Source organism: Canis lupus, chromosome 37 (genome assembly GCF_003254725.2).
Source record: "Canis lupus dingo isolate Sandy chromosome 37, ASM325472v2, whole genome shotgun sequence".
NCBI lineage: Eukaryota > Metazoa > Chordata > Mammalia > Carnivora > Canidae > Canis > Canis lupus.
The window spans coordinates 25,892,867-25,916,922 of NC_064279.1; the positions used below are offsets into that span (position 1 = coordinate 25,892,867).

At 43.7% G+C, this 24,056-nt stretch overlaps 1 long non-coding RNA gene across 3 annotated transcripts in view; it reads left to right on the top strand.

The window, feature by feature from the left end:
• The window catches only part of LOC112656421 (uncharacterized), a 37,088-nt gene extending 13,689 nt beyond the window's left edge, over positions 1 to 23,399 (top strand). The window contains exons 2-4 of one of the 3 annotated variants that reach the window (XR_003134315.3): positions 19,693 to 19,836; positions 22,451 to 22,558; positions 23,194 to 23,399. This is a non-coding gene — a long non-coding RNA (uncharacterized LOC112656421). Of the gene's footprint in view, positions 1 to 19,692; positions 20,102 to 22,450; positions 22,559 to 23,193 lie in introns of all 3 variants that reach the window. The other 2 variants (XR_007409018.1, XR_007409017.1) reach the window with 2 other exon arrangements.
• The last annotated feature ends 657 nt before the right edge of the window (positions 23,400 to 24,056 follow it).

Below are 24,056 nucleotides of genomic sequence, written 5' to 3' on the forward strand. Positions count from 1 at the left end.
GGTGCTGGATTAACTGGACAATCCATATGTAAAAAAATGAATCTATACACAGACCTTATATCCTTCATAAAAATTAACTCAAAGTGGCTCACAGATTTTTTTAATCCCTTTTTAAAAAAGATTTTATTTATTCATGAGAGACCCAGAGAGAGAGGCAGAGACATAGGGCAGAGGGAGGCCCCCTGTGGGGAGCCTGATGCAGGACTTGATCCTGGAACCGTGGGATGCTCAACTGCTGAACTACCCAGATGCCCCTTTTTAACCCTTTCTTGCCCTCTTTTGAATTAACCAATATTTTTATTAACTCTTTCTGTTATCCATCTGTTTTCAGTATTTTGTTACCCTAAGTATAGCATACATTCATGACTTAGTAAGGTCTCCTTTATTTTTATTTTTTAAGATTTTATTTCAGAGAGGAGAGAAAGTAAGCAGGGGGAGGGGGAGAAGGAGAAGTCGGCGGCTCCCTGCTGAGCAGAGACCCCCCACCCGCCCCCCGACACAGCACTCTGTCCCAGGGCCCCAGGATCATGACCTGAACCAAAGACATGTTTAACTGACTGAGCCAACCAAGTGCCTACATAGTTAATAAAGTCACCCTTAAATTAATTTTACCAGGGGATCCCTGGGTGGCTCTGCCTGTGTCTCTGCCTCTCTCTGTGTGTCTCTCATGAATAAATAAATAAAATCTTTTAAAAAATTAATTTTACCACTTTTACCCCTTTCTAGTCCTTACGACACTTTAATTATGTGTAGTAGCTACTTTGTTTTCATGTTATTTTTGTCATGTAATTTATTTTAATATATTTTAAACCTCAAAATAGATCACTTTTGTTCTGAACAGTCATTATTCAGTGAAATTTACCTCTAAATTTACTGTTCTACTGCTTTTCTATTCTTTCTGCATTTTCCTTCTTTCTGGAAACCTGGTGCTCCATGTCCTGGCTGCATTTGTTACTCTTTGATGTCATCAAACACCTATGATTTGTTTGTATCTAGCATATGTTTGTTTTCATTGGGAGTTATTCTGCTATTTCATCATAGGCTAGAGCAGAGTTTCTTTCCTGGATTTTTAATCCTTCCCCTACTCTGGTTCTTTCTGCTCAGCATAAAAAAATCATACATTCACCATTCCCTAAATACAACCAACCATTTCAGACCTCTATGCCTTTGTTTATGCCATTCCTTCTGCCTCTTTCCAGCATCCTCCTTGTTTTCATGACTTGGGGGACCCTTGAGTTTTAGCTCATGTTGACTCAGAAGTTTTCTGGGGTTCTACCTCTACTCCTGCATCTTGGGTGAACCTTGGGTGAATGAGTGAACATTTCATAAGAAAACAAGAGCAGCTAATCCTTGTGTAGGACGTAATTTGAGAACTACATGGTGACTTAGGACCTTTTTTTTAAAGATTTATTTATTTATTTATTTATTTATTTATTTATTTATAGCACAGGCTGGGGGAGGGGGAGGGGTGGAGGATCTCAAACAGACTCCACGCTGAGCTCAGAGCCCCATGTGGGACTCAGTCTCACCACCCTGAGACCATGACCCGAGCCAAAATCAAGAGTCGGAGGTTTAACTGACTGAACCACCCAGGCACCTCTGGGTGACTTAGGACCTTAACTAAAATTTGTGACAGGGTTATGATTGTCATGCCTTCAACATCAGAAGGGCTTCAGTTCCTTGCCATTATAGAAACTCACCTTGTTTTTTTGATTCTCCTACTCCTGCTGGCATCCAACCTCTTCAAACTCTCCTCTGAATATTGTTCATTTGTTCCTTGTGGCTTCAAAACCTCTGTGACAAAAAAAAAACAAAAAAAAAACAAAAAAAAAACAAAACCCAACCTCTGTGACCTGCCATCTCTTTGTGTGTTCACTGTTTCTTAACCTGTCAAGTTCCAACTTTTGCATGTCAGTTACAGCTCCACAAGAGTGAATCTGATTGATTCAGTTCAGACATGGTTGATTTTCTTGGGCAAAGTTCTTGTGTTAGGCTACATCACAGTCATCCATTCATCCATTCGTTTATTTAACAGCTATGCACAGGCCCTAGCATATTGATATACTGTGCGTTCTACCCATTGGCCAGTTCAGAGGGAAAAATAATTTGTTTCAGCAAGGCTTTTCAGAGTAATTCAAAATTAAGAACCCTAGTATTGAGAGAATGGTATTTTGTATTACTTGTCAGCAAGAGTGTCTTTTGCTTAAGATAGGAGTACTGAAGGTGATGGCTAATTTGAGATAGGAGTACTGAGGGAAGAAGGAGCAGAGTTAATTTTAAAATGAAAACTAAAGAGTTAAAAAAAAAAAAAAACAACAACTAAAGAGTTGATTTTTGTCCTGGTGTGATGAATGCTTGCTGCAAGAGGCTACAACAAGGTGAAGATTCTGTAGGAAATTCTGTCCCTGAAAACCATGGCATAGATAATTTTAGTGTGGAAGATATTCTGAGGAAAGAAGCTTAGAATGTTTGATTTTGAGCTTGAATTAATGCACAGTTCATAAATAAAATAAACTGATCCACTGAGTAATTGTTGGGATTATCCTCCTAGATGCTGAATAATGTTCACCAAAAATGGGAATTTGACATTGGCATGTTCTTTCCTATTAACAGACCCAGTTTCCTCCCCCTCTTCCTCCCTCCCTTCTTCCCTCCGTCCTTCTTTCTTTCTTCCTTCCTCTTTTACAATGGTTTTCTTTATTCTTTAAAAAAGATTTTATTTATTTATTCACGAGACACACACAGAGGAAGAGACACAGGCAGAGGGAGAAGCAGGCTCCATGCAGGAAGCCCAATGTGGGACTCGATCCTGGGACTCCAGGATCACACCCTGGTCCGAAGGCAGGCGCTAAACCCCTGAGCCACCCAGGGATCCCCCCAATGGTTTTATTTTTTTTAAATATGAATTGTATCATGCACACCTAAGCATATTACATGAATATGCTTAGTAACCCAATGAACATCCATGCATCCACTACTCAAGAAACGGAATATTCAGAGGATCTCCTGCTCCCTGAATGCCCTTCAGCAGTTCTATCCTCCTCCCTCCTCCACAGAGACAGCCTCTTCCTGTCTTCTATGTTAGTTATATATAATTATCCAGTATCTATAGTTATCTTTGTAATTTTAACACCTCTGTATTCCTCTGCCATATATTATTTAGTTTCATAAAACTGAGTTACATGCACAAAAATGGGTCAGTAAGGAGAGTGCCTACTTGCTAATTTTTTTCCATAGTTGCTACTTCAGATAAAGGTCCCCAAAAAGAAGTTTACAGGGCAAAGTCACAAGTGAATCTGAAAATTCAGATTCACCAAAATTGAGGCACCTAGCAGTGTCAGCCAAATACTGGCCAGTGGGTAGGGATATGGTCAGAGAGACTGGGCAACCATATTTTTCTGATTTGAAGTTCCCACAGCCTAGTTCCAGCTCTCAGGAATGGGTCAGAGGAAAACATTTTTATGGGAATGAAATAGGTATATCCAGGCAGGAGGGCATTGAGGGAAGAGCAGGAATTTAATCCACACATGGTCAAAACAAGCCTCCTGGTGATGCTCCCAATTCCAGAACCAGCCGAAGGTTTCCAGTCAACCAGAAGAGCTGTGGGAATGTGTCCCCCCAGAAAGAAGAGGTGAAAGCCTGCAAAAGTGGGGAGGAGGAGGAGAACAATAGTTGAGTGCTTACTCCAAGTCCTATGTGGAGCTAGGCAGTGTCCATGTTTATCTCATGTAATCTTCATCACAACCCAAGAGGTAGATCTTAATGTAATGCCTATCGTCCAAATGAAGAAACAGCCTCTGAGAGATTAAGTAACTGCTCCAAGGTCACACAGTTGGTGACTTGAAGCCTGTGCATTTAACGGAATGTTTCCCAGGGACTGAGACCACATTATCTGCTGGGAGAGAATCAAAGGGACCAGCACAGGGCGGGTGAACTGCTAGGGGAACACTTGGGCTAGTGAGAATAATAAAGTCATAGTCAGCACTTATTGACTGTGTAAGTGTACCTGACCCTGTTTTTTGTTTTTGTTTTTTTTTTTCATTTTTTTCCCTGACCCTGTTTATAGCCTTATATGCATTCACCTGATATGAAATAGAACACAAATACACAACAGGTACATGAGGGACCAAGCTTGAGGCATTGGGAAAGACTTAGAAATATCTTCTGGCTACATTAAACAGACACAAAAGTCTCAGCTGCACTGTAGATATTCCTTCTTTTTTCTTTTAAAGATTTTATTTATTCACGAGAGACACAGAATGAGGCGGAGACACAGGCACAGGGAGAAGCAGCCTTCCTCCAGGGAGTCTCACGCGGGACTCAATCCCAGGACCCTAGGATCATGACCTGAGCTGAAGGCAGACGCTCAACCACTGAGTCACCCAGATGCCCCTAGATGTTCTTTCTGGATCTAGATTCCCCCGGAGTTTGTTCTGTCATGGATCTGGACTGAGTGGCGCCAGCACATAGTGTCCCAAGTGTGGGGTCGCAAGGCATAGCCTCTTCTGACCAGGCCGGGTCTGGGGCGTCTCACCTGGGCCTGTCTCCTGAACGCACTAGGTCCTTTCCAATATTTGGGGGAAGACTTTGTATATATTTTTTCAATTGGATTTTCTTTACTAGTTTCTGGCTTTTATTCTCAAAATATTTTTGCTAAACTTATTACTATCAGAAAACGAAAAAGACAAATGCTGTTCTATTTGCCACCCAGTGCTATACCACTGTGTCCTCGTCGAATTTCATTTCAGCACCCCTTTACTGTGAACCACTCTGCCAGGCGCCATGCAGGGAAGCACTGGCTGAAAGATGGTGGTGAAGCTTCTATCCTTGCGGAGCATAGTGTGGGAGACAGACAGGTAAATGGATAATTCTATTATAGGTGATCCGTGCTATGCCTGAGGTGTGAATAAAATTCTGTAGGAGCAGAGAGGAGTGACTAATTCTGCCTGGAGGTGTCACATAATGTTTTAATGGAGGAGAGGTCTTCATCATGGCCAGGTGGAGCTAGGGAGAAAAGATCCAGAGAGGAGTCATTTGTGAATAGAACGGTTAAGTGACAGCTAAGTTCTGAAACATGGACTGTGTGGATATAACCTGGCCTGGACAGACAATGGTGGGGTGGGGGCGTCCAAAGGGATTCGTGATTTATTGGAAAGGAGGATTAAGGCTTCTGTTGCTACCACTTAAAACAACTGAGTTGATAAGCAACCCACCTACTGTTTCTGTATACAGAAACCGTTCAGACGTCTACCATAGTTTTTCTGCTCTAAGTTCTGGTGTCAGAAAGATTTAAAGCATTGCTGTACACATTAGGGGAGGGGATATAAATTGGTATAGCCAATATGGAAGGCAGATTGGCACCATATATCAAAATTACAAATTTATCTTCAGATGCATTCACTCACACATGAAATAACTTACGAACAAGTATGTATCACATTGCTGTAATAGCAAAAGACTGCAAACAAATGTCCATCAAGAGGGGATTGGTTACATAAATTATGATATCTTTAAGATGAGATACTGTTCATTCTAAACAAACTAATAAAGTAGTTATTTATGTACTGTTTGGGATGACAGTCAAATGAAAAAAGCAAGGAGCAGAACCATTCATATATAATGAGAATGGAAAGAATTCAAGGCCTCTGTGGAGTGTTCCAATGAGTAAAGAACCCTGGACTTCCCTGCCTCCAGACTTGTTGCAGATATATGATGAGAAACTCTTTACTGTTTAAGCCAGCTGAGAAGGAGTGTTCTGTGACTTGTAGCCAAAAGCATCCAGACATGTAATTCTGAGGACCTGGAATAATGCAGAAGAGGGAGTTAAATCTGTGACTTGCAGGTGTTTTAACTTCATTTTCACTTCAGTGGGAACTCCCAAGTGCTTCCTCCCTCTGGGTATTCTGGACATCAGAGCAGCCAGTCATTCACGTGATAAAACTGTGGGTCTTTCTGTGGAGGGATGCGTTCTGGCAGGATTCAAACTACCTGGTTTCTTTTTTAATACAGCCTTATCAAAGCAAAAGAAAAGTTAAAAGCCTGGTGGAATCTAATTGCAGTCAAGGAGCAAGAGGGCAATGCACTGAACACTAGAATCAAACCTTATATCATGGGGTTTGAACAACCATTCTCTGCCTACAGGAGGACCCAGATAATCCAGTCTTGCTGTAGTGACCATAGAGGTGATAAGTCTAGATCAAGACGTGTGGTCTGAGAACTTGTCCATACAGCTGAAATCACCCTGTCAGTATCATTCAGACAATTTTAAGGATCACTATAACTCGCTTGTCCATTTTTTCAAGAAAAATATTTTCCCATGTATTCTGCTAGGTGATAGGGATACAATGGTGAGCAAAATTGAAATGGCCTTGCCTTTATTGACTTATAGTCTAGAGGAGGGGGTGACAATTAGTTCAATAATTATCAAATAGGTGTATAATGACAACTGAGCTGAGTATTACACAGGAAGGGTTCGTGGTAGACATGAGTGGTTATCTATTTTAGAGTGGGAGCAGGGAAGGCCTACCTGGGGAAGTGACATCTGAGCTAACATCTGAAGTATGAGTGGGAGTTAACTAGGTGATGTGGGAGAAGGGCATTCCAGGCAGAAGGAACAGTTCCTGCAAAGGCCCAGAGTATTGGGGTGGGGGGTTGGGGTGCAGAACACTCAAGAACTGGAAAAAGGTCAGTGTGGCTAGAGGGCAGAGAGTGACGGGTGTGTTGGTACGTGGGACTAGAGCCTGGCAAGACAAAGCCAAGAGACATATATAAGATCAGTGGAAAACTGTATGTGGCATAGTCTTAGTTGTTCCCCAATACTCATTTTCCCCCTATTTCTTTAGAATTTGAACTCCAGAGTTTTGGCTTGGTACGTGCCAATTAAAGACCACATCCCAGATTTCTTTGCATATAGATTTGCCCAGGTGACCACATCTGACTAATGGGTTGTGAGCAGAAGGGCAGGCTTCTATTTCCTCCTATTTTCTTCTCTCTGACTAGAGCATAGACATATGGTTGGGGCTGGAGGAGCTGTCCTAGACCATGAGATGGATGCCATATGCTGAGGACAGCAAAGCAACAAGATAGAGGGAAACTGCATCCCCATCACCATGGAGCAGCCATAGCCCTAGATCGTTAGACTATATGTGACAAAGTGATAAACTTCTCACGTTTAAACTACAGCTTTTCGGTCTTTATCATGGAAGTTATATTCTCAGTGACTGTTACCATCTGAATGTTTTCATCTTCCCAAAATTTGTGTATTGAAATCCTAACCTGTAATGGTGTTAGGAGGTAGGGCCTTTGGGAAGTGATTAGTAGGACATGAGAATAAAGCCCTCAGGAATGGGATTGGTGCCCTTACAAAAGAGATTCTAGTGAGCTCTCTTACCCTGTCCACCATGTGAAAACACAGTGAGAAGATTGTCACCTGTGAACAATGAAGTGGACTCTCACCAAACCAAATCTATCAGCATCTTGATCTTAGTTGGACTTCTCACCCTCCAGAACTGTGAGAAATAACGTTTGTTGTTTAAGCCATCCGTCTATGGTATTTCTGTTGTAGCAATCCAAATGGACTAAGACAGTGGTACACCATTGAAGTTCTAGATGATGGAATCAGATTTCCATTTTGAAATAATCACTCTGGCTGATGTGTGGAAGACAAAAGCAGTGAGAACATTCAGAAGCCATTGCAGCTCCTTAAGGAGGATGATGTCTTGGACCTGTGACCAGACCCCAGTAGAACAGCTTTTGCCTGGTATAGTGGAAAGACCATGGACTCTGGCCTCAAGGAGGGCTAAGTCCACTGAATCCACTACTCTAGCTACTATCATGAGCAAGTTACTTAGCTTCTCAGTCTCATCTGTAAGTTCATGTTAAGGTGGTTTTTAGAGGGTGTATGGTTAATTTTAAGTCAGCCTTCAGACTTGAACTGCAACATTGGCTCTTCTCTGGATCTCCAGCCAACAGGTGTACCCTGGAGACTTTGGACTTGCCAGCCTCCATAATCACTCTTTTCATAAGATAAACAAGCAGTTCCTTAAGATAAATCTCCCCATTTTTCCCTCCCTTCCTTCTCTCTCTATATGTATATCATATGTATATGCACATACATATACACACATACTAGGTATATATACACACATATGCTATTAGCTTTGTTTCTCTGGAGAACCCTAACACAGGGATAGATTTCTATGGATCTATAATATACAGAGCTAAGTACATGAATATGAAGGGTACAGTTAAGTGAATTTGCACAAGGTGTTCATAGGTCAATTTAAGAAAGCACCAGAAATTGGAAAGGGTTTTGCCTAACTCATTAGTGGGTGAGTATAAGCAGCCTGGGACAAGGGCTGAAATAATTGGGGCACTCTAGCCCATGTGAACTCTCAAGACTGGCCATCAGGGCTCTCTGCCAAGACAGGATCCCATATTGAGAAGAAATTGCTGGGGGGAGAATCAACATTGAGCAGAATAGGGACGATAAAAAGACAAGGCTCAGATGATAATGGGTAGGGGAGCAGAGCCAAGAAATCTTAGAAAGCATGCTGCCATATTCTTTATTACTACATGAAAATAATGAATACAGAAAAGGGAGCTCTGTGAAGTTAGAAGAGCTGTTCTGACCCACACTTCCCTAAAAGTTCAGGAAAATTAATCTCATATAGAAATAAGCAACAGAAAAGTATTGAGGTCAAGTCAATTATAGTTGTAAGAGAATAGGAAGCAGAACCACAATACTACCTACAGGCAAAGAAAGCATGCCAGAAAGACATGCCCACAGAACAGAGAAAACCTGTAACTGTAACTATTTAGAAAAGAGATAAAAGACATTAAAAATAATACAAGACATAAAAAGACAACATACGTCAAAGTTAGAGACATTCTGAAATGAGATGACTGAACTCAGAAGAGAATTGGAAATGAAAGAAAAGAAGGTAAGGCTACTCTGGAAAAATGTTTCAGTGAATTAACAGAGTAGATAGGACCAGAAGAGAAAAGAAGAATTGAAATGAAATTTTAAAAGATGAAAAGGAGAGACGCCTGGGGGGCTCAGTGGTTGGTTGAGCGTCTGCCTTCGGCTCAGGGTGTGACCCCGGGGTCCTGGGATCAAGTCCCACATCGGGCTCTCCTTGAGGAGCCTGCTTCTCCCTCTGCCTGTGTCACTGCCTCTCTGTGTCTCTCATGAATAAATAAAATCTTTTAAAAAAAAAAGATGAAAAGGATTCAAAGAAGGAAAATTACAAATATTGAAGATAGGCAAGTAAGACTCAATGCACAGTAAATAGAAATCTCTGAGGAGGAAAATCAAGGCAAGAACCGAAAGAGATAGGAGATAGGATGGGCATCCCTGTCTCCCAGCACAGTGAGGCCTTAGACCAACCCCCACAAGGAATGAGGCCTCATGCTAACAGCCACTTATTGAGCTTGGCTGTGGGTCTTCAAGTCTCTAAAGGACTGCAGTTCTCTCTGTAACCTCAGAAGAGACCCTAAATCAGAACCATCCAACTAAGCCACCCCCAAACTCCTGATCTCAGAGGCTGGGAAATAATAAATGCTTATCATTTTAAGCCACTAAGTATTAGAGTGATTTTTTTATGCAGCAATAGATAACTAATATAATAGCATTAGGGTAGCTTCCAGTATGGGGCTATTTCAGTATCTCTGCTAAGCCTAATAGATGTCTTGCCGTGAATATATGTTCATTTCTTGGGTATAATCCTAGGAGTGAAAATGCCAGTATCTTATTTAAAGGGGCAAGGGTAGATTTTTGTGGGGCTTAAAGGTTATATAATCTTGGAGCCCCTCTTAAGAAAAAAATGATAAAATTATGAGCATAATATTAGGCAGGAAAGTGAATATTTATTTAGAATGAGAAACAGGGGTACCAGGGTGACTTTGTCAGTTAAGCTTCTCCCTTCCACTCAGGTCATGACCCCAGGGTGCTGGGAACAAGTCCTGGGTTGGGCTCCCTGCTCAGCAGGGAATCTGCTTCTCCCTCTGCCCCTCTCTGCTGCTTGTGCATGCATGCTCTCTTTCTCAAATAAATAAATAAAATTTAAAAAAAGGAATGAGAAATGAAATCATAACCAATTATAAACTCTAAAAAGCTGACACAAATATCACAAAATCTGGAAAAATTAGCAATTTTTTAGAATATCCTATAGTACTTTTACACTACATTTCTTGGCTGGATACTCTGATCACATCTGTACATGACAACAATTTTATAATATCAGTGTCTAAGAAAAAATGGAAAGATAATTTAGTCTTTCCTCGGCATGGGTGATCAAAATAATTTTTGTAGCTTTAAAGAGTTTGCTTTGACTTCAAAACTCACTGATCTTGGGGGGATCCCTGGGTGGCTCAGCGGTTTAGCGCCTGCCTTTGGCCCAGGGCACAATCCTGGAGTCCCAGGATCGAGTCCCACATCAGGGTCCCGGCATGGAGCCTGCTTATCCCTCTGCCTGTCTCTCTCTCTCTCTCTCTCTCTCTCTCTCTATTATGAATAAATAAATAAATAAATCTTAAAAAAAAAACCTCACTGATATTGTCGTGTCAATCTTTGTGTTGTCTAATTAGGAAAAACTGCTACCAAGTTTCCTTTATATATGAGCTATGTGATTTCAGGGCATAATTAAATATATTCCTGACAAGAGAGAAGTTCCATTTTTGTGTCAATGAGAACTGAATTCTCTATTTACAGTTTTACACACCTGATGATTAGAAGAATCTTCCACAGACAAACTTTTGGCTCCCCACATTTCAAACATTGTTTGTCTTCCTTACTCATACACTGCTGGTACTAGGTATTATAGGACATGTCCATTTTGCATGTCTGATCACACATATGCATCTGTTGGTGTAGTGAATGGGCACCAGTCATCATTCTAGAAGACAATCTCATGCCAAAATGAGTTAATAATGAACTGTACATAAAAATGCCTGAAGATTCCACAACTATACCCCACTACATTGGTTGAATAGTGCTTCCCCACCAAAAGATCCTTGTCCTTGTCCAAACCTATACATGTGACATTACTTAGTAAAAGAGTCTCTGTGGATGTTAAGGCTCTTGTGATGAGATCATCCTGGATTTTGAATGGGCCCCCAATCCAGTATCAGGTGTCCTTTACAAGAGAAAGGTAGAGAGAGAGACTCAAGAGTCAGAGGAGAAGGTGGTACGAAGACAGAGGCAGAGATTAGAGTGAAGTGTCTACAAACCAAGGATTTCCAAGTATTGTCAGCAACTACTAGACGCTGGGAAAGAGGCAAGGAACGGATTCTCCTTTGGGGTCTCCAGAAGGAACCAAAGTGGGCAACATCTTGGATCCAGATTGTAAGAGAAATATGTATTGTTTTAAACCAGCAAGTCACAGGAAACTACTATAGCCCCTGAATCCAGATTAAATATCCCAATTTTAGCTTGATCCCAGAAACCACTGTAGAGTTTCAATACCTTCTGCATAAGGAGGGGACGTAACAGAGGGGACGTTGGAGTGGAGAGACAGTGGTCTTAACCAATTTGGGTTCAAATATCATTTTTTTCAGATTTTAGAAAAAGTATGTAACTCTGACTACATTATTGGGCCCCTCCCAGGGCTTTGGAAGGCTCTGGCCAATTTGGGTTCAAATATCATTTTTTTCAGATTTTAGAAAAAGTACGTAACTCTCTGACTACATTATTGGGCCCCTCCCAGGGCTTTGGAAGGCTCTGGCCAAGTGAGAATCCCTGAGACTTAACTGTTTAATAAAGTTTTACAAGAGAGCTACCTATGTATAGAAGGCAATGTAGTGTTACAAAGACAAGCACAAGAACCAGATGGCCTGGATTCAAATCCCAATTTTGTGTCTATCTAGCTGTTGACTTCAGACAAATTACCTGAACTTTCTGTTCCCCAGTTTCTCTGCCTATAAAACATGAATGATAAAAGCAATATAGACCTCATAGAGTTAGTGACCCAGTTAAGTCACGATACATATGAAGTGCATGATACATTTAGCACACATAGAGTAGTACATCCCCCCATGGTAAGAACTCAGTACATGTTATCCATTTTGTGACTTACTAGGTAAGGCATTGTATTAGGCACTTGGGTATCAAGGCAGATGAGAAATGGTACTTGCTTTCAAGAAGCTCACCACCTATAGAGGAAATAGATGTACAAAGTGATAATATAATACTTTATTTTTTTTTAATTTTTTAATTTTATTTATGATAGTCATACAGAGAGAGAGAGAGAGAGAGAGAGGCAGAGGGAGAAGCAGGCTCCATGCACCAGGAGCCTGACGTGGGATTCGATCCTGGGTCTCCAGGATCGCGCCCTGGGCCAAAGGCAGGTGCCAAACCGCTGAGCCACCCAGGGATCCCAATATAATACTTTAAATGCAACAAGATGGATGCTCACCAGACGTTCGAGAACACTGAGGAGGATCCTCAACCTAGCTTGGCAGGGGATAGGGGTCATTCAAGGAAGGCCTTCTGGAGAGGGTGACATCTGACTTGAGTCTCTCATTATGTTTGTATAACAGTATGATTTACTGAGCTATATTAATTTTTATAGTTTTCCTGAGTTTATTGATTCAAATATTTATAGAATGCCTCCTGTTTGCCAGGCACTGTTCTAGAGGTTAGGAATCCTGTAATGGACAAACCAATCAAAAAGCCCTGACCTTATTTATTTTGAAATGTATTTAACAAAATAAACTGGGTAGAGGAATAGGTATGTAATAAAGCAAATATAGTAAAAGGTTAATTATAGACTATAGATGGCAAGTATATGGATTTTTGCTCTACTCTTCTTTCATTTGTTCTGTATTATTAGAAAATTTTCACAAAAGAAATGTTGGTAAAACAAATATCTGCACAATCGAACATTAAACATCCATTAAAAGTATTTTAGCAGGGCAGTCCGAGTGGCTCAGCGGTTTAGCGCCTGCCTTCAGCCCAGGGCGTGATCCTGGAGACCTGGGATCGAATCCCACGTCGGTCGCCCTGCATGTAGCCTGCTTCTCCCTCTGCCTGTGTCTCTGCCTCTGTGTGTGTGTGTGTGTATGTGTGTGTTCTCATGAATAAATAAAATCTAAAAAAAAAAGTGTATTTTAGCAGAATATTTTAATAGAAAGATGAATATTCTCTATTATAAACAAAATATCCAAAACAGCAGTTATAATTTGATCCAGCTTTATTTTATGTGTATATGGAAGAATTAACACTAAGAACAGCACATGCAAAGGTCCTGGACAGAAGCTTTTTCTGGAGGGTTTGAGGAACTGCAAGGAGGCAGTGAGGACTAGAGAGGAGTAAGGGAGGTAAAAGGTAATAGATGAGGTTATAGAGGTCATGGGCAGGGGCAAGGTTAGTTAGGCTCTTTTGGTTGCCTATTTCTGCATAAGAAACCATCTGAAATTTGGTGGCTTAAAATAGCAACCATTTTTTAAATATCTCACAATTGTGGGTCAGGAATTTGGACAGAACTCAATGGGTGATTTTTCTGCTCCATGTGGCATCAATTGAGGTCACTCAGCAGTGTTCAGTTGGCAGATGTGTTGGCCTGTAGGGTCCAAAATGGTCTCACTGTCATGTCTGGTGCCCTGGTGGGGATGACTACAAGCTGGGCCCCTTTTCCTCTCCATGTAGTCTCCCCAACAGAGTGGTAGGATTTCCTACATAGTGGCTCAAAGTTCCAAGAGCAGGGGACACCTGGGCAGCTCAGTGGTTGAGCATCTGCCTTTGGCTCAGGGCGTGATCTCAGGGTTCTGGGATTGAGTCCCACATCAAACTCCCTATAGGGAGCCTGGTTCTCCCTCTCCCTGTGTCTCTGCCTCTCTTTCTATGTCTCTCATGAATGAATGAATAAAATCTTTAAAAAAAAAAGTTCCAAGAGCAAACGTTTCAAGAGAGGAAATAGCAGTTGCCAGTCTTTTAAAGACCAGGCCCCAGAAATGGGCACAGTGGCACTTCTGCCGTATTGTAGTGGTCAGAGTCATAATGGAGCCCGCCTAGAGTCAAGAAATCAGAGGTGGGCACTGATGCACCTCTCAATGGGAGGAGCGTCAAAGAATTTGTGGCCATCTTTAATCTACAACGTAGGCCCTTATAGGTCATAGTGAGGACTTTGGCCTTTGCTGTGAAAAGGCAAGGAGCCATTGGAGGGTTTGAAGGAGAGAAGTAACATGATCTAGTCCACATTTGACAGGACTAGTCTAGCTGTCATTTTGAAAATAAATTGTAGGATGGGACACTTGGATGGCTCAGGTTGTGATCCCAGGGTCCTGGGATCAAGTCCCACACTGGGCTCCCCATGGGGAGCCTGCTTCTCCCTCCACCTGTGTCTCTGCCTCTCTCATGTGTCTCTCATGAATAAATAAATAAATAATTTTTGGAAAGAATAAACTGTAGGGAGGGAAAAAATAGGAAGACCAGGTAGGAGTCTGTTGCAGTAAACGAAGCAAGAGAGGATGGTGGCTTGGGCCAAGGTGGAGACAGAAGGGTCATGAGATGTGGAATTCTGGATGTTTTGAAGACAGAACTATCAAGATTTGCTGATGGATTACAAATGGCTGTGAATAATAAGAAGAGTCCAGGATAACCCAAAACTTTTACCCTAAGCAAATAGTTGACTAGAACAGCTGTTATCAGAGATGGGGGTGACAGCAGGAGCAGTTTGGGGGGTGTATCAGGAGCTGGTTTTTGACACGTCAAGATGCTGTACGTCCAAGTGGGGATCTCATGTAGGCAGTGTGTGTGTGTGTGTGTGTGTGTGTGTGCCTTTTCCATGAAATGAGATTCTATAGGATGAGGATTTTGTCTATTCTGTTCACTGCCTGGCATGCAGTGCCACTTCATAAATATTTGCTTAATACATAAAGTTCATATATTACTGTGGGTTATTTCACATAATCTGACAGTATCACACGCTGATGAGGACTTGGAGCAGTAGGAACTTACATACATCGCTGGTAAGGGCTGTGAATTGGTCAACTACTCAAGGGAATAATTTAGCAAAGTTGAAAATGTGTGTGCCCAATACCCCAACAATTTCACTACTGGGTATATTCCTAGGGAAACGTTATATATAAAATAACAACATTGTTTGTAATCATAAACAGTTGAGAACAAACTAAGTATCAGTCATCAGGAGAACAAATAAATTTACTCACACAGTGAAGTGTTATGTAGTAGCAAAGACCAACATCAACAAGGATAAATCTGGGATCCCTGGGTGGCGCAGCGGTTTAGCGCCTGCCTTTGGCCCAGGGCGCGATCCTGGAGACCCGGGATCGAATCCCACGTCGGGCTCCCGGTGCGTGGAGCCTGCTTCTCCCTCTGCCTGTGTCTCTGCCTCTCTCTCTCTCTCTGTGTGACTATCATAAATAAATTTTAAAAAACTGTTAAAAAAAAAAAAGAAAAAAACAAGGATAAATCTTACAAACTTAAAGTAAAGCAAAAAAACAAATTTCAGATTAATATAGTATGGTTTCACTTATATACAGCTAAAATATGGACAACTGCCCCTCAAAGGATAGACAGAAAAATACATAGATATACAGATAGTATAGGTTTTGAAGATGCCTCCATGTTCTCCCTTCTCCATGTTAATCCCATGATTATGCTACATTACATGGCACAGGGGATTGTTGCAGATGTAAGTGAAGTTACTAATCAGGTGACCTTAAAATAGCCTATCTGGGTGAGCCTAACTAACCTAGTCATATGAACCCTTTAGAAGCAGGAAAGTTTTTCCAGCTGGAAATAAGAGACATTCCAAGTGTGATAAAGATTCGATGCACAATTACGGACTTGGGGGCAGCCTCCAGCTAATAGCCTGCAAGTAAATGAGAACTTCAATTCCATAACTGCCAAGAACTGCCAACAAACTAAATGACCCTAGAAGCCTACACTTGCCCAGAGCCTCCAGATAAGGAAACCACCCTTGATTGGCCTTGTAAAGTTCTAAGTAGAGAACCAAGCCAGGCCTGCCTGGACTTCTGTCCTACAGAAGCAAGCTAATGAATAGATGTCTTAAGCCTTTAAATGTGTAAGTTTGTGGTAATTGTTATGTAAGCAATAACACACACACACACACACACACACACACACACACACACACTTGTTTAATCAGGCTCTACATATGTAGTAAGAGAATAAAGAAATATATGGAAAGGACAAACACCAAATTCAGAGTGGGTGGTTGGTGGTAGGGTAGGGTTGGTGGCTGTTGGAGAGGAGAAGATAAGGAGATTAAACTGTACAGGCAATATTTTATTTGAACTAGGAGGTGGATATGTTATTTTTTATACTTTGCTTTTCATCTATTTTATAACCATTTTAAAGATTCCTGACCTTCAGTCATACTCTAGAAAGAGTAGAGATGAAAGACTCTGAGATGCCCTTTGGGCTTGGACAATGAGTCTCCCCAAAGGACTGTGCCAGACACCTTCTGCTTTCTAGAAATATCTTGTAACCTTTGGGAGAAGGATGGAGTCTCCATAACAACTAAGATTGAATTTCCCTCCACCCAATAAGAGTATGCTAGAAGATGGATTTAATTTAACCAAAAGAAAAAAAAATTTCTACACACTCAAATTTATGTTGAATGAATGAATGAATGAATGAAAAGATGAATTATAAATGGATGCCCAAGTCCCATAGAATCCCCATCAAGACTGTATTTAGGGGCACTGGGTGGCTCAGTTGGTTAAGCATCTGCCTTCAGCTCAGGTCATGATCTCAGGGTTCTGGGATAGAGCCTCACATGGCGCTCCCTGCTCAGTGGGGAGTCTGCTACTCCCTCTCCCTTTGCCCTTCCCCCCCGCTGCTCATTCTCTTTCTCAAATAAATAAAATCTTTAAAAACAATAGAATATTGTGTATCAGACCAGAGTGGAATAGGAGAATATTGTCCCATTGAAGAATAATCCACAAGTCATCTGAAAGTAAATAACCTTGGAGTTAAAAAAAAAAAAGATGTGAGCCATATGATAACTGAAAATTTTGATTTGGTTTGACTGGCGCCCCAACCCCTCCTCTGAGAGCTCCCCAGAGGCAGGTCAGAGAAAGAGTTCTGCAGTCCTGGACAGAATCCTGGGGCAGGAATGCCTGGGTGGCTCATCAGTTGAATGTCTGCCTTTGGCTCAGGTCATGATCCCGGGGTCCTGGGATCGAGTCCCTCATTGGGTTCCCTGCAAAGAGCCTGCTTCTCCCTCTGCCTGTGTCTGTGCCTCTCTCTCTCTCTGTGTCTCTCATGAATAAATAAATAAAATCTTTAAGAAAAAAGAAAAAGAATCCTGAGGCAGTTTAAAGCTCAAAGCCACCCCTACCCCGGCCCCCCAGAGACTCTGTGCTAATGGCCCTGATGATAACAAATGATTCTGTGTGGCCACAGCCACCTCTTACACTGACTGGAGGCAAACTTGATTCAGAAGCATGATGGAGGGTGAAGCATCACATTTCTTATCTGAGCAGAAAGCTGATACCTAAGGAATGCAACCTGGGAGCGGTCCAGAAAGAAGATTTGATGGTTGTACAGGCTGTAGGGAAATGGCTTTCCTGTCCCAAGGAAAGAGGAAGGGCCACTGGGACGTGATGAAGAACTCCAATCACAATCACCACTGAGGTTTGGACGGGGAGGTCCGAGGAATGTAGTAGGAGATAGGCCTTGGGGTCAGACTCCAGGCTGGGTCTCTTCCAGAGTCAGTCCTTCACTGACTACTGGATGTCAGAGGCTACTCTCCTCAGCCATTAAGACCAAATGTGTACTTCTTTGAAGTTACCAACAAATTTCCAGAAGGAAGTTCATTAGTCAGGATGTTTTCTGCTGGCAAATACTAGATTTGCAACTCAAATTACCTTGAAATTAGGAAAGTGGGACACCTGGGTGTCTCAGCAGTTGAGCATCTGCCTTCCGCTCAGGGCATGACCCCGGGATCCAGGATCGAGTCCCACATCCAGCTCCCTGCGGGGAGCCTGCTTCTCCTCCCTCTGCCTGTGTCTCTGCCTCTCTGTGTCTCTCGCATGAATAAATAAAATCTTAAAAAAAAAAAAAAGAAATTAGGAAAGAAGTGGGGAGGAGGGGCATTTACTGGATTACATGCCTGTATCAGGCCCAGCTGGATCCAGCAGCTAGAACCATACCAGGAATGTCTCCCTCTATCCGCTGACTCTTTCCCTGTGATTTCATTCAGATGACCTCTCTCCATGTGGAGGCCAACATCTTAAGGCTTTCATCACACCAGTTTAGCAACCTTAGAGGGGAAAAAGGCACCTCATTCCCAGTAGTTCTAGAAAAACTGCAAGAATTGAGTCTCATTGGACTGGCTTGGGTCACCAGCCCATCCCTCATCCACTGTGACCAGGACAGCAGCTGGTCAGGTCTGTGTTGAATTTAGGCAGGTAAAAACCACATGGATTGGGAGTATGGAAGAAGGGGTTTCCCAAAGGTAAACAAGGGTGTTATTATTATTATTACTATTACTATTATTATTTTACCAGAGAATGCATGGCCAGCAGCAACCATAGTGGAGCAAAACAGAAAGAACAGGTGGGACCTAGTCATCTCCCAGAATTTTCTTCTATCTCTTAATAATTTCTGATAGTGATGCCACCTTAAGTTCACCTGAAGAAATTAGGATTCCATAGGTCTGACATAGACCTATGGAAATTGTATTTTTACAAAGTTCCCCCTGGTGGTTCTGCTGAGCAGAGTAGTTTAGGAATAGCTAATTAATTAATCTAGGGGACAACCTTCTTACTCTGCTCCCCACTCGAAATCAAAAGTGAATATATGTGGGGCTCTAGCTTATAACATTAGAATTGCCTTTTTAAGGGCGCCCCAGGGGCTCAGTGGTTGAGCATCTGCCTTCAGCTCAGGTCGTGACCCGGGGGTCCTGAGATTGAGTCCCACATCTGGCTCCCCACAGGGAGCCTGCTTCTCCCTCTGCCTGTGTCTTTGCCTCTGTTTCTCACGAATAAATAAATCTTTTTTAAAAATTGCCTTTTTACTCAGAGGAGGTAAAAATAAAGGATTATCCTTATATTTTGAGATCAGGGAAAAGAAAGTGTAAATTAACGAACCTGTTTCGAAGCCCATCCCCCACCTGCCCCTAATCCTAGACAAATGGGAGATAAACAGAAGTGGCTCCTAAGATGTTGGGCCAGTTAGCAGGCCCACTGGGGCTCCTCATGCATGCAGTAACTCATTAACTCTCCTGCTCCGAGGGCAGTAATCTGTCATTGCGATCAGAGAGTTGCTGAGGCCGGGCTCTGTCTCAAAAGGCGGTGATCGTCACCCCAGCTTGGGGTGAGACAGGGAAGGCCATGACTGGAGAGGACCCAACACGAGGGAGAGGTACTGGACCTTAGGTAACTTGATTTTAACTCCCTGCCAGTAGTTGCTTACCCTTGAGAATTCAGGACAAGCTGGAGATGGATTAGCAACAACGGTAGAAGGTGCAGGGGGATGGGCAGGATTAGCCAAATCGTCCAATCCTGTCCTCCAGAGCCGATCAGAAGACACTGGTCAATTTACTACTATTATTGCTCATGTCTCCATCATCTCTGTTGTGTGTTCTTTGAAGGCTGAAGCTCTGCCTCACATTTGGTCCTGGTCCCAGCACCTAGCCCAGTACCTCATAGGCTGCAATTTCTGAAGCAGTATTTTCTAATATGGGTTTTATAACTCTGCAGAACACTTTCTCAAAGCCCTTGAAAACTGGAACTGACGCTACATAGAGTCTCTGGAGCTTCGAAGAGACAGCAGGGTACAGCCAGAGAATGCCCCCGGAAAACAAAGTCAGATATGGGGCCAGGATGGTGCCCGGCACATAGCAGGTACACAGAGGTTCACAAAATTAATGAGGCCCCCACTGGACCAGAGAAGAGGACCAGCACCTGGTATGGTGTCAGGTCTTGGTCACCTCAGGAGTCAAACCAACCCCCCAGGGATGGTCTGAGTAGGAGTAACTGCCAGGACAATAGCCAAAAAGAAAGGACGGCTATAAATTTAGGTCTCAACCAAACCAAAAGAAATGATGGTTGTGTCCAGGCTTTACTGAAGAGTGTGCTGATGAGAAAACAAGACAAAACAAAACACATGGTAAGGGTACAGGTCAAACCTCTCCTGCTCCGTAAAAATAATGGTGACAATGTAATTTGTAATAACCTGCATTTTATGAAAACCAAGCACCATGCCCATGTCCTATACGAGCATTGGGAGATTCAGAAAAATCTCACAATGACCCTGTGGTGGTCTACTTTTATAGACTTAAGGAGAATTAAGAAGATGTCCCCTATCTCCCAGCTTGTAAGTGGTGGGGCTGTTTTTGAACCTAGATCTGCATGACTCTAGACCCCACATAGGACCCCCTACACTGTCTGTCTCTTTTAAGGGGACAAATATATTCTGTGCTATTTATGAATGAGTCAGATCTCTTCTTGGCTCTTCCCTCTGTTAGCAAAGGAATCTGGCCAGTGAGTCCCTTATTCAAGCCCCAAAGGAGGCCTGGACCCCAAGGGCTCTGACTCTCAAGAGACAGCTCCTAGAACGCCAGGGCCCCTGAATGATTCCTGTATTTTGAGATAAGAAAGGCTCTCATGGTCATGACTAGAGTCTATGGACCAAGTGCTAAGCAGGGTTTCTTGGGGCAGAGAAAGCCCAACTTGGGGCAGAGAGACAAAGGCTGTGTGTGGATCCAGGGAACATCTGCGCTTGAGTTCTCTAAGCCCTTTTCCCCCCAAGAGTCTTCAAGAGCAGGGTTTTAAGACCTCACTGGGGCTAGGCCAGGGTGGAGGGAACTCCCTACCTCAGGGCACAGGAGTCTGTGCTCACAGAGTGGAACTGAGACATAGAAGGACAGGGAAAGGGACAGGGAATGAGATGAAGACCCAGTTAGAGCAGCAGCTTCCCTGCAGCCACCTGCCTGGTTGAGATGGAAACACTGATTCCAGCTCCTGCCCCCAGACAGGCTAAGAATATCCCAGAAAAGCAACAGCCACCACCCCCGCCCTTCTTGATCTGCTCCTACATCTGGAGTGCTATGCTGGGTGCCAGCAGGGGCAGGGAAGAGACAGAGTGGGGGCTGATGCTTGGGGTGGGTACAGAAAGGGAGGAGGGGAAAGAGGGCTAGGTGGAGGCAGGACAAGGTGACTCAGAAATACAGCTACTAGAGGAAGCTGGAAGGATGGGGCAGAGAGTGCTGTGCTCAGGAGGTGAAGTCAGGAGCTGGGGAGCTGGGGAGAGAAGATCCAGGGGTGAGGATGAGAAGGGCTGGCCTTGGTAACCTGAAAAGGAGACAAGGCTTTATGAAGGAAGGAATCCGAGCCCATGGCAAGGAAAAGGAGCCCCCAGCACATCATCATCCTCCTCTGACCCCTAATCCCGGGCCTCTGGCATGTGAGCATCAGTCCCTTCTCTCCCTGCCCCAGGACACTTCCTCATCCGTGCTTTCCAACCCCATTCTCTGCTCCTACTAAAGAATAAACCCCTCTTTGGCCTCCTCCGTTCAGTCCTTCTAGCAACGGGCCTGTGGGAGTGAGAAGGATGTGAGAGTGTGGGGTCTTCCTCTTGATAACTGGCAGCACCTAACCTTTGTCAGGTTCACCTCTTCTCTCTGCCCATCCCCTTTGCCCACCCCCTACTGTTGCCTGGGGAAGGCTTCTCCTTCCACTGCCTCTTGGGGCCTTACTCCCTTCCACCCTAGCTTTCCTGGGCCAAGGTCTTCGGGAGAGGGAAGGACACGGCTGGGTGAGTACATAGCCTCTACCTTTGCACACCTCAGGAGCTGAGACCCCGGGGAGGGGATACTGGACCAGTGACGGGGTTGGGGGCAGCAAAATCCAGGCTGTCAGATCCCCAGGCTGAGTCTCCTCCCCTCTAGCTGTTCTAAGAACCTTCCTTGTCATCAGCCTCTGTAGGGGCCCCTTAGAGACATAGGACAGACACAGTGACCTTAAGTTCTGGGGCCTCCGGCCTTCATGTTTACTGGGGAGTCCCTGAATCACCCTGGCATCCTGGCCTTTGTCATTTCAGAACTTTTCAGGGGCCCCACTAAAGCCTGGGACACCTTGGGAGATTTACATTACTGTGAGCCTGAGCACCCTCCCCTTAGTCTCCTGGGCTGAACTGCAGAAGTGCCCGCCTCTCAGATGCTGTGCGCGCGCAAAGACTGAGCCCATTGGGCAGAAACACCGTACAGAGAAGCAGACAGGGCTGGAGCTGGGAAATGAAACCGACTTACAGGATGGGTTTTATTTAGAGTCAGAATTGTAGAATTGGAATCGGCTCTAGGAATCGTTTTTTAAGTCCAGTCCTCAAGATGGTATCTGATTTCTTTAATATTCATTTTGTCCAATAATAAGTAAAATATATGGAATCCCTGCATTTTAATATGAAGAGAAGGAGGCCCAGAGAGTTCAAAGGACTGGAACTCTACCTCTTGCTTCCTAGACTATGGCCTCTCCGACAAGGAGATAAAAACAGCCAAGGGGCTGAAGAGTCTGAGGAGCACTGCCCGGAGATATTCCCTTAGAGATGGGGCTCATCTTCCCAGAGCGGGTCAGTGAAGGGCTCATGTCTTCGGTGAAATTGGTGGTGATCCTCATCAGTAAGGCTGTGCTCCTCCACAGGCTAATAACTTGGTCTGCGCTTTCCAATTCTTGGTCTAGGCCCGAAGTTCTTGCCTTTAAAGAGCCTTCAGGAATAACCATTTATCTGGACAGGGCGGTGTTCTAGGTAACCTATGAAGTGATGGAGACAGATAAGGAGCCTGGTGCGGGGTCAGGAGGTGGGGGAGTGGGTTCTCATACAGCCAGTACTGTCCCGGAGGAGCTCGCACATCCATGAGAAATGGACAGACGAGAAGTGACCTACAAATACTACTACAGATAAATGAATCAATCATAGAATATAGGGATCCCTGGGTGGCGCAGCGGTTTGGTGCCTGCCTTTGGCCCAGGGCGCGATCCTGGAGACCCGGGATCGAGTCCCGCGTCGGGCTCCCTGCATGGAGCCTGCTTCTCCCTCTGCCTGTGTCTCTGCCTCTCTCTCTCTCTCTGTGACTATCATAAATTAAAAAAATAAAATAAAAAAAAATCATAGAATATAGACCCTACACACAGCCCAACTAGAAGCAAGACATAAGCTCCCTCTCTCCTCCATTAACTTTTTTTTTTTTTTTTTTTTAATAACAGAAATGCTGTTGTGACACCTGGGTGGCTCAGTGGTTGAGCATCTGCCTTCAGCTCAGGGCATGGTCCCAGAGTCCTGGGATCAAGTCCTGCATCAGGCCTCCCACGGACAGCCTGCTTCTCCTTCTGCTTTGTGTCTCTGCCTCTGTGTGTCTCTTATGAATGAATAAATAAAAAACAGAAATGCTGGGTTTTCTTTTTTTAATGGATCTGTTTTGTCTGCTTCCTTTGAAAATTCCATCCATGTTCATTTTGCACATCTTTGACTCAGGAGTCAGAGCCCGGCCCTGAAACAAGTTGTTATGTAGCAGCGGTGTTGGGGAAAGAGGTGGGAAAGACTGATATCAGCAAGAGCACTAGATCCCTTGCAGTCAGTCCAAAAAGGCTTCTCGGAGGAGGTGGATTTTCAAGAGTTTGACAGAGGCGGCAAGGTAGTGGTTTGAGAAAGAGTGCTGGCCCAGTGGTAGGAGCTCAGTGATTCAAGAGGGATAACCAAAGTACGAGGTGGAAAGGGTGAGCCTGAGAAAGAGGGTCTGAGGCGGGCCAAGGTGAAGAACGAGAAGGGGAGTAAGACCTTTTAAGGTACCCATTTTGGGGACCCTGAAGCAAGGAAGAGGATTCTGGATTCTGACCCAGAGGATACCACGAGCCACAACTGAGCCTGGAGTGGGGGTACCTTGGTGGTGACATCTGTGGGTGCTGCACAGATAGATCATTCTGCATGACACCAGTAATAGGCCTTACGTCAATGAGGGACTCCCTGGAGTAGAGCTGGGAGGACCCACGTGCCTATTCAAATCCACGTGTTTCTGCTAGGGCAACTCGTCTCTGTGGGGCCTGTCCTTAACTACTGGAAGCCTACGGTT